We start from the raw sequence: 12,500 nt of genomic DNA on the forward strand, positions 1-12,500 counted from the left end.
GTACCTCAGGACTTAAAAGATGCTCTGATAGTCACTGGGTTATGAGAAAAATGGCGACTGAAGTGAGTGCGGGAACCATCAGGGTATATCGGTACTATCACATGCTGGAAAGATCCCTGCCAAAATATTGCTAGATCGATTAAACTTTGAGGCAGACGCTGTACTCCTAGAGAGTCAGTGTGGATTCAGGGCCTCATGATCAACCACAGACATGGTATTCACACTGCGACAGCTGCAGGAAAAAGCCATTAAGCAAAATCGAGCCCTCCTCCTGGTTTTCGTGGACTTTTCAAAGGCATTTGATACTGTTGCCAGAGAGACCTCATGGAAAATACTAAGAATATACGGTTACCCTGAAAAGTTTATAAATCGATCATTCCTCGATAGCATGACTGGAAGAGTGACTGTTGGTGGGGATGTTAGTGATGCTTCTCCTGTGTGCCATGGTGTAAAACAGGGCGGTGTACTAGCACCTACCCTCCTTACACTGTATTAAGGAGCTTTGCTTGAAACAGTTGGTTTAAACCTGAGCAAAGGTGTCTATTTACGCACTCGTGCAGTTCGCAAGCTTTCCAATCTGGCCCGCTTGAAATCTCAAAGCAAGACTAGAGACCTGCGCTAGAGAGAATTGCTCTTTGCTGACGACACAGCACTTGTTGCCGCTAGTCTAGAAGACGTTCAAGAAATAACAAATGACTTTGTTACTGGTGCTGCTGCAAAATTTGGACTGAGGATCAACATAACAAAAGCGGAACTACTGTACCAAATTCCGCCATTGGATAACACCAGTCAGCAGCCAGTGGTGTTAGTACATGCGCTTCGATGTGCTAGTAGCTGTAATCTATTGATAACCTTTTAACTGTAAATAACTCTAGTTTTCATACCGGAAGTCTATAGAAATCGCGGGCTTACTTAGACTCATGGAAAATTTGAAACCATGCTCTTTTGTGTGTCATAGCGTGCGAGTGAAGTAAAGTTTACTATTGTGTTTAGTTCAATCTGTGTGATTCGTTGGCCATCGGTACGCAATCTTTACATAGGCGACGAGGATTCGATTCGTTTTGTGAGGTAGGAGTTATTTTGGGCCACATGTGAGGAGAGGATCTGAGGAATTTGGCAGGAGGATAATGACAGGCGGAGCACCCTCGACTTCGAGGACACCTTCGATAACACAAACCCAGCCAGCCGCCGCGTTTGTTCCGCTTCTTGATGTGGCCAGTCTCCCTCCCTTTAACCCGAAGGAAGACCCGAAAACTCTCGCCCTTCGTTGGAAGTTGTGGAAGCGCTCATTTAATTTGTATTCAGGGGCTAAAGGGATAACGAAGAATGAACAGAAAACCGCGTTGCTGTTACATACTAGAGGATTGCAGGAACTCTACTATACGTTAGTGTCCGGAATGGATATCGTATCGTTCGCTGAGAGTATGGTGTTGCTGGAAGGTTTTTTTTTTTTTGCGCCTCAGTTGAAAGTTGTTGATGAAGCGATAAGAGATCAGCTTATTGAGAGGTGCAGGGACTCAAGACCTAGCTCGTGTACAGGAGGCAGTAAATGTGCAGGTCAAGGTTATGGATCAGTTAAGCTTGTCGAGCCAGGTGAATGCTGTCTCGTTCGGCAAACCTCAAAATACGGGGAAAGGTAAAGGGACCGCTCAAGGCAGAGGTAGAGGAAATAAGTCTGGTAAACATTCTGGTGGTTGTCAGGGTGCAAAAGTGAAGTTTCCGTTGTAATTACAGTGACCACATCGCACGTGATCGGAATTGTCCGGCTCGCAACCAAAAGTGCGATACGTGTGGGTAGTTGGACATTTTGCTATTTGTTGCAAAACAAAGGAACGCAAAGGTCCTTCTCAAGATTCTGAGAAAAGGAAAGCCCCCGGGGGCAGAGCATATCAAGTGTCAGAAAATTCAGCTACTGGTGCCCAAGATTACTATGCATTTGCAGTTGGAGATGGCGAGTTTGCAGGTGATAGTGAAGTTGTCTTGAAGGTTGGAGGAGTTATGTTACCTGAAGTAGTTATTGACTTGGGCACTTCGTGCAATGTGATTGATCAGACGACCTGGGAACCAATGAAGAAAGAGAGTGTTGTTAGCTTATGGTTAAAAGGAACCTATTGAAGTGACTGGAACATTTGTGTCTGAAATTGTGTGTGGGGCCAATGGCAAGACGTGTGTTGATGAATTCACAGTTGTTAAGGGTCCAAGCAGATCTCTCCTAGGAAAGAGCATTGCACAGAGATTGGAAGTGTAGAGGGTTGGTTGCATGAAAGAAGAAATATGTTCATTAATGACAGAGGACAATGGTGCTGATATTCGTGAGAATTACGCAGAACGTTTCACAGGGGTTGGGAAGCTGAGGGATCTCCAGCTGAAGCTTCATGTAAGAGATAATGTCACACCTGTCGCACAACCGGTACGGAGGCTACCATTTGGACTGAGAATCAAGGTTGACGAGAAGTTGGACGAGTTGTTAGCATAGGACATCATCAAAGAGGTGTCACACAAACTTACTGAATGGGTGTCACCATTGTTTGTGGACCCAAAGGCTGACGGCGACATCCGGATTTGTGTGGACATGCGCAGAGCGATTATAGGAATAGAGAGGGAGAGACACCCCATTCCTACGATTGAGGAAGTGCTATATGATCTTAATGCTGCAACTGTGTTCTCAAGACTTAATCTCAATGGGGTTTTCACCAAGTAGAACTGGATGAAAAATCGCCCGATATTACAACATTTGTTACTCACCGCGGCTTGTACCGATACAAACGTTTGATGTTTGGAATAACATCAGCGCCCGAAAAGTACCAGAAAATAGTTGCTGATGTGTTTCAGGGGTGTAGCGGTGTGGCTAACTTGGCAGGTGATCGGATTGGGCATGGTTGTGGTATTGAAGAGCACGACAGGAATTTGCATACTGTTTTAAAGCGGTTGGGAGAGAAAGGATTAACTCTGAATTGAACGAAATGTCAGTTTCTCCTTCCCAAACTAACATTTTACGGTCATGATCTGAGCAGCCAAGGTGTTACGCCCAGTGAAGAGAAGGTAGCTGCTATTATGAATGCAAGTCCTCTGCAAGATGCTTCAGAGGTCAGATCATTCGTTTAGCTGGTGCAGTATCCTGCAAAACTTCTCCCCAACTTCGCGCAAGAAGTAGAGCCGCCGCTTAGAAGTTTCCTGAGGAAGAATGAGCCTTTCGTTTGGGGTGAAGCATAGGGAAGGTCGTTTCAGACCTTAAAAGAGCTTGCTGCAGGGGCCAGCACACTTGCATACTTCAGAGAGGACTGCAATACACGAAACGTTGCCGATGCAGGCCCACACGGTTTGGGTGCGGTGTTGACTCATCTTCAAGATGGGGAGTGGCGAGCAATCCCGTATGCATCCAGGAACCTCACTGAAGTAGAGCGAAGGTACAGCCAAACAGAAAAGGAAGCACTATCCCTTGTATGGGCCTGTGAAATGTTTAACATTTATGTATACGGACAACAGTTTGAACTAGAAACCGACCACAAACCGCTTGAGTGCATTTTTGGCAGGCTTTCTAAACCATCAGCGCGTATAGAACGATGGGTTCTAACGTTACAGGGTTATGATTACAAGGTTGTTTACCGACCCGGAAAAGCAAACATTGCTGACGCACTTTCGAGGCTTAATCAAGTCAACCCCAAAGACACAAGCGGAGAGGAGATTGACTTTGTTATGGCAGTCGCTCAAGAAAGCCTACCAGTGGCACTTTCGGCTAAACAAGTGGAAGAGATGTCTGAAATTGATCCAGAGATGGTTAGCCTGAGACAGTACATTTTAAGTGGGGACTGGTCTCAATGTAGGATGTATGCGTTATTGTGTGTCAGGAATGAGCTATGCGAGTTAGGCAAACTTGTCTTGCGTGGCACTCGAATTGTCACACCGGAGGCTGTAAGGGGAGGAGTCCTACGTGCGTCTTGCTCATGAAGGTCATCAGGGCATCGTAAAGACGAAGGCAAGCCTCAGAACAAAGGTTTGGTGGCCAAAAATGGACTTAGACGCCGATCAAATCTGCAAGTCTTGTCATGCATGTCAGGTTGTATGGGAGTTACAGCCTCCAGAGCCGATGGAAAGAGTGGAACCACCTACCGGTCCATGGCAGGATATATCCATAGACTTGATTGGTCCTCTTCCGACGGGAGAAAGTTTGTTTGTAGTCGTGGACTATTTCGGCAGATTCTATGAGGTGGAAATCATGCGTTCCCCCACATCCAAGAAAGTAGTAGATGCACTGACACAGATATTCCAAGATATGGATATCCCTTTACTCTTAAGTCCGACAATGGTACTCAGTTTTGCTGCGAGGAGTTTAAGACGTTCCTCTCAGACCACGGAATAGAACACCGGACATCTCCTCCGCTGTGGCCGCAGGGCCAATGGGCACGTCGAGAGACAGAATATAACGCTTCTAAAGGGTTTGAAAGTGGCTCAAGTTGAAGGAAGAGAGTGGCGGGAGAACTTAATAAGTTTCTGCTTGCATACAGGAGCACACAACAAGTAGGCACAGGAGTTACTCCTACTTTCCTCATGTTCGATAGAGAACTGAAAACTAAATTTCCAGAGCTGAAGAGAGCTAATAGCCTGTTGAATGAGGGTGTAAGAGACAATGATTACAATCACAAGTTGATCCACGAGGCATATGCCGACAACATATGTGCTGTAGAAAATACTGTGATGCCTGGAGACGAAATTTTACTAAAGAACACAAAAACGTCTGGTAAGCTTGAAGCAAAATTGGAGAGTGAGCCATACACAGTGCAAACTAAGGGAGGCCGTGAGGTGACCGTCCGGTCGAAAGAGGGCGTGGAATACTGGCAGAACAGTTCTTTTGTTAAACGTTACAACCCACCAGAGGATACACCGGAGTTAACAGAAAATGTAAGTGAAAAGGCTGTTAGCTCAGCAGTTGGAAAGGGTGTAAGCCCAGCGGTTGCCTCAAGTATATTGGAAGAAAATACATTAACATCACGACCCAGACAGACAATCAGAAAGCCGGAGAAATACAAGGACAATGTACTTTATCAATTAGACGCTTTTGACGCATTCAACCTGTGTTGAACTATGGTAGACTTTGTTTAAGTTTATAGTTTAGTAGACCTGGGCAGTGTCTTTCTAGTTGCGCAGCCCGTGTGGAACGGTTTTTCATACTGTGTATTTTGTTCACATTTCCCTTTCACTATAATTTGTTTATAAAGAAAGGAAGGGATGTAAGGTGTTGATAACCTTTTAACCGGAAATAATTCGCGGGCTTACTTAGACTTATGGGAAATGTGAAACCATGCTCTTTTGTGTGTCATGGCATGCCAGTGAAGTAAAGTTTATGTTGTGTTTAGTTCAATGTGTGTGATTCGTTGGCCATTGGTACGCAATCTTTACAGTAGCTAGGAAGCACAGTTACAAATAACAATTCCACAGACATGGAGATAGGTCGTCCAATAAATGCGGCATCTAAAGCTTTTGGATCTCAACAGAAGCGCCCCTGGAGCAGATAATATGACATAAAGTTGAGGGCCAAGATTAAAGTATACAACACCATAGTTCTACCATCGTTTTTGTATGCTGTTGAAGAAATGACCTTATACAGAGGAAGCATATAAAAAGGTTGACAAGAGTTCAAATGAGGGATTCTGAATTTTAAATGAAAAACAAGGTACCAGACACCTCAGTGTTACAACAAAAATGACTAAGTGTGACATCACAAGAATGCCTAACAGCTACATTTCCAAACAAGTTTTCAATGGCGAACTTGCACAAACGAAGCGTAACAATGGGAGCCTGAAACTCAGGTATAAAGACGTATTTAAGAGGCACACGAAGATCAGTCAGATAGATGTCAATGCATGGGAAAGGATGGAATGGTTAGGAAAGTCTGGTGTCCAACGATCTAAGAAAGCAGTGGAACAGAGGCGCGAGGACACAGTAAACCTGCCACAAATGAACTTTCCATTTGGTGCACTAGGTGCAACTGCTTGTGTAGATCCAAGGCTGGACTAACTGCAAACCTAACAATGTGCAATGCGCAACACCGGCGCTGATTACTCTCGGCTCAGTCAACATCGAAATCCATGGACTGCCAGAGAGGTGTCAATAAGAAAAAAACTGCTTCAATTGTCCAGATAAGTGGGAGGATCATTTCTTTCTTTCAGAAGCTATTGTGTTGGAAAGCATTCCCAGAAGCTGACGGGGATAGTGTAACCGCACTTGCAAATCTGGGTAAAATCGCGCAACCCAGAGCAAAGACCGCTGCCGAAAGTGAGAAATTAGTCTACCTGCTGTGCCAGCCTAAGACACTTATTTCCAACGTTTTATGGCCAATGCAATCCGTCTAATTTAGGAGCAATTTCCCACTAATAGATTTCAATGTCGCGAGGCGGGACTTGAATATACCGATCTCTGCAGCTGCAATGATGCTGAAGGTGATGGAAGCTGTGATGCTCAAGACGATGATCATGAATCATCTGATGTTGATAATGTTGATGATGATCATGACGACGATGATGATGATGAAGAGGAGGAGGAAGAGGAAGAAGACGAGGGAAAAGAATAGGATGCCTTTTATTTTTGTCAGGGAGTTGTGAAAAACTTGCATTTGGCTGAATTGACTTAGCAGTGTAAAATATACCACAAGGCACTTTATGAAAAATGGCTCCTTTGCATGTTATAATGAACACGAGATCAGATTTCTTACTGTTGGTTTACAGAGTTGTCTAAGTTACACTCCAATAGAAAGTATAAGTAATATTGAGACAATCTGTGGCAATAAACAATAACTACGAGGCATTATGTGATCCAGGCTCGTTTTCACCTTAGCATGGTCACGTGATCCGTTCTATTACTGTTACGTGTCAGATACACTCCAATTGATGCCTGGAGCAAATTGAAATGCACTCTTGTCCTGCAGTCAATTTGCAGTCAAGTGTGTAACTGACTCCTTGTAAACACCCGCAGGTTTAAAGATCCCCTACTGAGTGGTAAAGATGGGGACAGACATCCTTGTTGTGTCCTTTCGTATTCCCTTTCAATCTTGAAAGATTTTAATTTGTTGTAGTTCCTCAGATGAAAAGCAACATTTAATTGGGGAAAAAGGTGTGCTATCCACAGAAAAAGTACTCAGCACAGGGCGGGCACATGACGACCCACCACTGGCTACGCCCTTGCAGCGTATAAACCAGGCAATTAAATGCAAGTGTAAATCAGTTTAGATAACTCTCATGGTGCTCCACTTATGTAACTGGCATACTAAGCTTCCGCCAGACAAAACTGACAGCGATCAAGAATAACGATTAGATAAAAGTCTTATCGTGTAGCTGCAAAAAGCAGATAGTGGGATTAAAAGTCTACCATATGTTCTTAACTATGTTACAAGTACTTATGAAAAGGGTAAGCACGTGTCATTCAGCGATTTATTTGTTTATTTTTCCATTGCAAAAATAGACCTAAAGATAAAATATATGAAAGAAAGCAGAAAGATGACTTAAGTGGCGAGGAAACCTAACAAAAACCATGAAGACTTCTGAGCTTAGGTTCCCTCTGACTCACATGAAACTTAAGAGGGGTATTAACATGATAAGAATAGGAGAGGTACAATATATAACTTGGTGCCCAAACTAGATTACAGTAATTAAGATACAGGAGTTTCATTGAGTTATACAGCATACGAAGAGAAGATCTGAAAGGAAAAATGCTACACTTATACCTGTAGTTTTAGAAATTTTAATTGTTTGCCACGTTAGACATTATGCCGTAATTTTTTTTTGCCAGGATTGAACGTCCATAAAATTTGTTTTAGTTAGGTTCAAAGACAGTTTGTTTGCCCTGAACTAATCTGACAGTTTTTCTAATTCATAATTTAAAGTTTTGATCAATATATTTGAATCTTAAACGAAATATGCTGAAATTGCATTCAGGAGTTTGCATAATTACTCATAAGAAATTTCGGACACTGACTTTTTTGAACGTCAAACGACTTTCTCTAAAAACTTAAAAAAAAAGACGTTTCAATTCGACCGAAAACCTTCGGCCATCTTCGGTTTGAATTTGATGCAAAAGCGACGGCTTCTTTTAACTATTCACATTTGCATTTCCATTGTATTCTCTCTGAGAAGTAGCTTTTTCATTCATTGCGAATACCATATAGTGATATAATTTATCGATTAAGACGAATATCGTGATTCACTGTATCAAAGGCCTTAGAAAGACCAAAAACTCCAACTGCATGTTCTTTGCGTGCCAGAGCAGAAGAATTTTTTTTCATTTCATGGTTGCCGTTCGGAATCTTACCAAATAACGTGGGGAGTGCACCAAGGCTCGATATTAGGCCCGCTATTATTTTTACTTTACATGTATAACTTGTGCAACGTGTCAAGGGTTGTGGACTTTACTTCTCTTTGCTGACGACACAAATATATTCTTTTCTCATAGAGATCTTAAAGTACTTGTTCAAGTTAAATTTCAATTCATTTTAATTTTGATTTCAACCTAGGTCATTTTCATTTTAAAATAGGTTGAAATTGAAAGTAGGAAACATCAACAAAAATCCATCAATTGTTAGCAAGTACGTTAATATATTGGTAAGTAAATTGGTCCTAGAGGTGGATGAACTTAGTGCAGCTTAAATTTTTCATGAGTATTTTATAAAACCCCAGTGGTTGATAAGTCTAGGCACTGATTTTAAATGGTTAGCATTAAGCTTGGGGTTTGGCTTACTGTGCATGATAACCGATTCTACGTTTCTATATCAGAGCTTTTTAGAAGGACATTGTTCATTGATGAATGTCCTTAGGAGGGCAGGGGGCACAATATTGAATTATCTTCAAAGGAATAAACATACATGATGTATTAAAAATGTAAAAACGTTCTCTGGTTAAAAAACGGTTAAAAAACAATCATGAGCTTTCGGCTATCAGTCTATAGCCTTTAACGAATGAAAAAATTGTAAGCGGGTGGACGGAATATATACGAAAAGGGGTGCGAAAAATTCTATAAAAGTGTAATACAAAAAGAGGTGTGAAGGAGGAGTGAAAAATAATGTGAAAAAGGGACTAATTACAATAAAATGGAGTATTGCCTAGGCAACGGCTTAGAGTTATTATCCGCGTCGAACGTTTTTGCTGTATGCCATGATTCTAGTGTTTTTCGAACGCGGTAATTGCCTTTGTCAATAACACAAGCGTTTTCGAAGTCAATGGAGTGGTTGTTTTGCCACGCATGGTTAGCAACGTTTGAGCCCTTTGCATAATTCTTTAAATTTCGTTGGTGTTCCTTTTTTCGGGTTTGAAAGCATCTTCCGGTTTCTCCTATGTAGCTCCATGGACAGTCTTTACATGGGATTTTATAAACAACATTGGATTGGAGATGTGATGGTTGTCTGAACTTCGGAGACTGGAATTCTTGTTGAAGGTTTGTGAACGGTTTGTTGACAACACGGATTTCATTTTTACGGAGTAATCTCGTGAGAGGCTCAGTTAGACCGCTGATGTAGGGGAGGCATGCAAAACCCTTGTGAGTATCAGGTGGATCAACCCATTTGAAAAACATAGAGACCAATTCTTCTGGCGGCGGAACTGTAGGTGACGGTGGCTTCTTATTAAGAATGGTGGAAATAACGGACGATGGGTAGCCGTTAGCTTCTAACGCGGCTATGACGTGGCTGGTTTCCCGTATTTTTCCTTCATGGCTGGTAGGGAGGCTAGATGCCCGAAACAAAAGGGTCGAGGACGTTTGCCTAGGCAATACTCCATTTTATTGTAATTAGTCCCTTTTTCACATTATTTTTCACTCCTCCTTCACACCTCTTTTTGTATTACACTTTTATAGAATTTTTCGCACCCCTTTTCGTATATATTCCGTCCACCCGCTTACAATTTTTTCATTCGTTAAAGGCTATAGACTGATAGCCGAAAGCTCATGATTGTTTTTAACCGTTTTCTAACCAGAGAACGTTTTTACATTTTTAATATGTCTTATCCTGGTTACAGTTCTATTTTTACATGATGTACTGTTGATTTTTAATTTGCTTAGTTATTTGCTATATCCTTTGCGCTTGCTTCGAATTCGTAATAAAACAAAAGCAAGTGGAAACAAAACTTTGAAAAGCCAGGGAAAATGATTTCATAATCTACTGATCAGAAGCCATATGGTAGGCTCTTGTGAGTGTTTTTTCTTTTGAAAAAATATATATTATTTTAAATTTTGCGGAGTCTGTTTGTAGTGATAAATCCAAACTTTGTGACTATTTTGGCACAGTCCCCTTCAAGTTCTATAATTTGAGCAAGTAGTACATTTAGATAAAGGGGCGTTTCCTTTCCATTTTATTAATTTTCAGCGCCACATAATCTTGAAGTTCGAACTTCAGTCTTCTTCCCCATAACTGCAGACCGCCTAAAAATAGCGCTGATAAGCAGTATTTAAGTGTAAGCACCCATTTCAAATAGTGCTGATAAACAGTATTTAAGTCTAAGTACCCATTTTAGAACAGGTACCTTTCAATAACTGTGAGTTAGGATTAGTCTGCAGTCCACTTTATACGACATTTTGGCAATGGTTCTGTGACTGGTTATGCTTTTTGTACAAGCGGTTTCTCCAAGTGACACCAATGATTTGGTGACAAGTTCTCTTCTTTGGTTAAACTGCCAAGGTTATCTTTCGTTGTTCTATTTGCCTGTGCCACCATCCGTTTTCCACGGTGCGAACGTTGTGTTACGTTTGCGGCGAAAGTTCATCATCACTTTACTAGCAAATTATTTTCCTTTGTCAGATCATAGTTAAAACTTCGACCTAAATGGCACCATCCAGAATGGACTGTCTAGTGTTCTAGCAAGGGCTGATATTTCCATACACCTGAGAGAAAATAGCCTCAAACACTTTGAGTAATGAAAGAAAAAAAAAACGGTTTGTTATAATTACTAAAAATGATGCGTTGTTTATGGTGTATTTTGCATAGCGACGAAATAAACTTCGTTTAATATTTGACGATTTGTCCTTCAGAGCCCACCTTTTGCAAATGATTTTTGCTTTTGTTGCACTGGGGACTCAGAGAATTTTCACTCTTCTTCAGATAAATTTAGCCACCCTTAACTTCTTCATAGAGTTTCATCGTCGGCAATATAACTGTGTCGACGAGCTGAAATTTTGTGAAGTCTCACTTTATGTCATTTACGTATGTGCGAAATGGTGGTTGTCGTGAAGGCTTGGAAATGCCTTAAACTCATTGGCAGAAAAAATGTCTAGCAGAGTTCAATTGTTGATTCCCTGGGCTTAGTGGTCAGAGGGTTCGAATCCTTGGAGCGGCATGAAATGTTGTGGAGGCTCAAGGTAAGTGGCACAATCCGTTGGTAATAATGTAAGTGTAATATCCTTACAGATCACAAAGAAGCGAATCGAAACAATAACCGAAAACACTCTCCTAGTTTACACTGTTCCTACACAATCACTGGTCCTATGCCCACACGGTCACCGGATTCCCGCGCTGGAGAGATCCCGGATGTAAATACAAACTCTACATTCTCCTTCTTCCTTCGCTTACCAACCCGCTACCTTATTACAACTAATGTCCTTTAAGATCTACTGAAAACTAGTAGAAACACAACATTACCTAGATGCCTGCAGGCACTGCAAAGTCACTGTCATAGCTACATAGTGACATACTCGTTTAGTCTTTCGGGGGGTCGAGTGACTCTCCCTGACCTCCTTGGCAAAAACTCGGCCTGAAGTGGTCTTTGCTCCTTAACTGGATTAGCACTTGCCTCCACTGTTAAATTGGGCGAGGCTTCCTGTCCAGAGGGCTCCTCGGGTACACTGCTTACTACCGGGTCTGAAGATTCTGGTTCCCCTGGATCAGTAGCTGGTAGCTGGGTCCTCAATTCGCTAAGACGCTGGATGTTCCTCTTGTACACTGCACCTTGCGATGATTTAACTTGATTTGGTCTCCATGACGTTCAATCACCTTATAAGGCTCCTTCTCATAAATTGTTGAGAGCTTTGTCTCTTTCCATTTCTCAAGGAACACCAACTCTCCCTCCTCTACATTCGGCTTATCAGCTGCATTGTGTCTCTTGTAAACATAATCTGCACCTCTCTGCTTTCTCTCAGCATCCCGATCCCGCACCTCAGGGTGTGTCGCCTCGTCAGAATCATCAAAGGCGACTAGCTCTAGTAACTTTGTTGACAGTTTTCGCCCATACAGCAGTTCTGCTGGACTCTTACCGGCTATCGTGTGTGGGGTGGAACGATACGCCAGGAGGTACTTGTTCAACTCAGATCTCCAGTCCTCAGTCTTTTTTCTCAGCCTGGGCTGCCCTCATTGCCTTCAATAATGAGCGATTTTGTCTTTCGACTTCTCTATTTGCTCTTGGCCATAGAGGTGTTGTCAGTCTACGCCTGATACCCATTTCATTAAGATACCCATCCATTTATGCAGAAACCAGGTTCGCTCCATTGTCGGTCCTCAGAGTACGGGGCACTCCGTATCTGGAAAACTG

The sequence above is a fragment of the Montipora capricornis genome, chromosome 10, assembly GCF_036669925.1.
Source record: "Montipora capricornis isolate CH-2021 chromosome 10, ASM3666992v2, whole genome shotgun sequence".
Lineage (NCBI taxonomy): Eukaryota > Metazoa > Cnidaria > Anthozoa > Scleractinia > Acroporidae > Montipora > Montipora capricornis.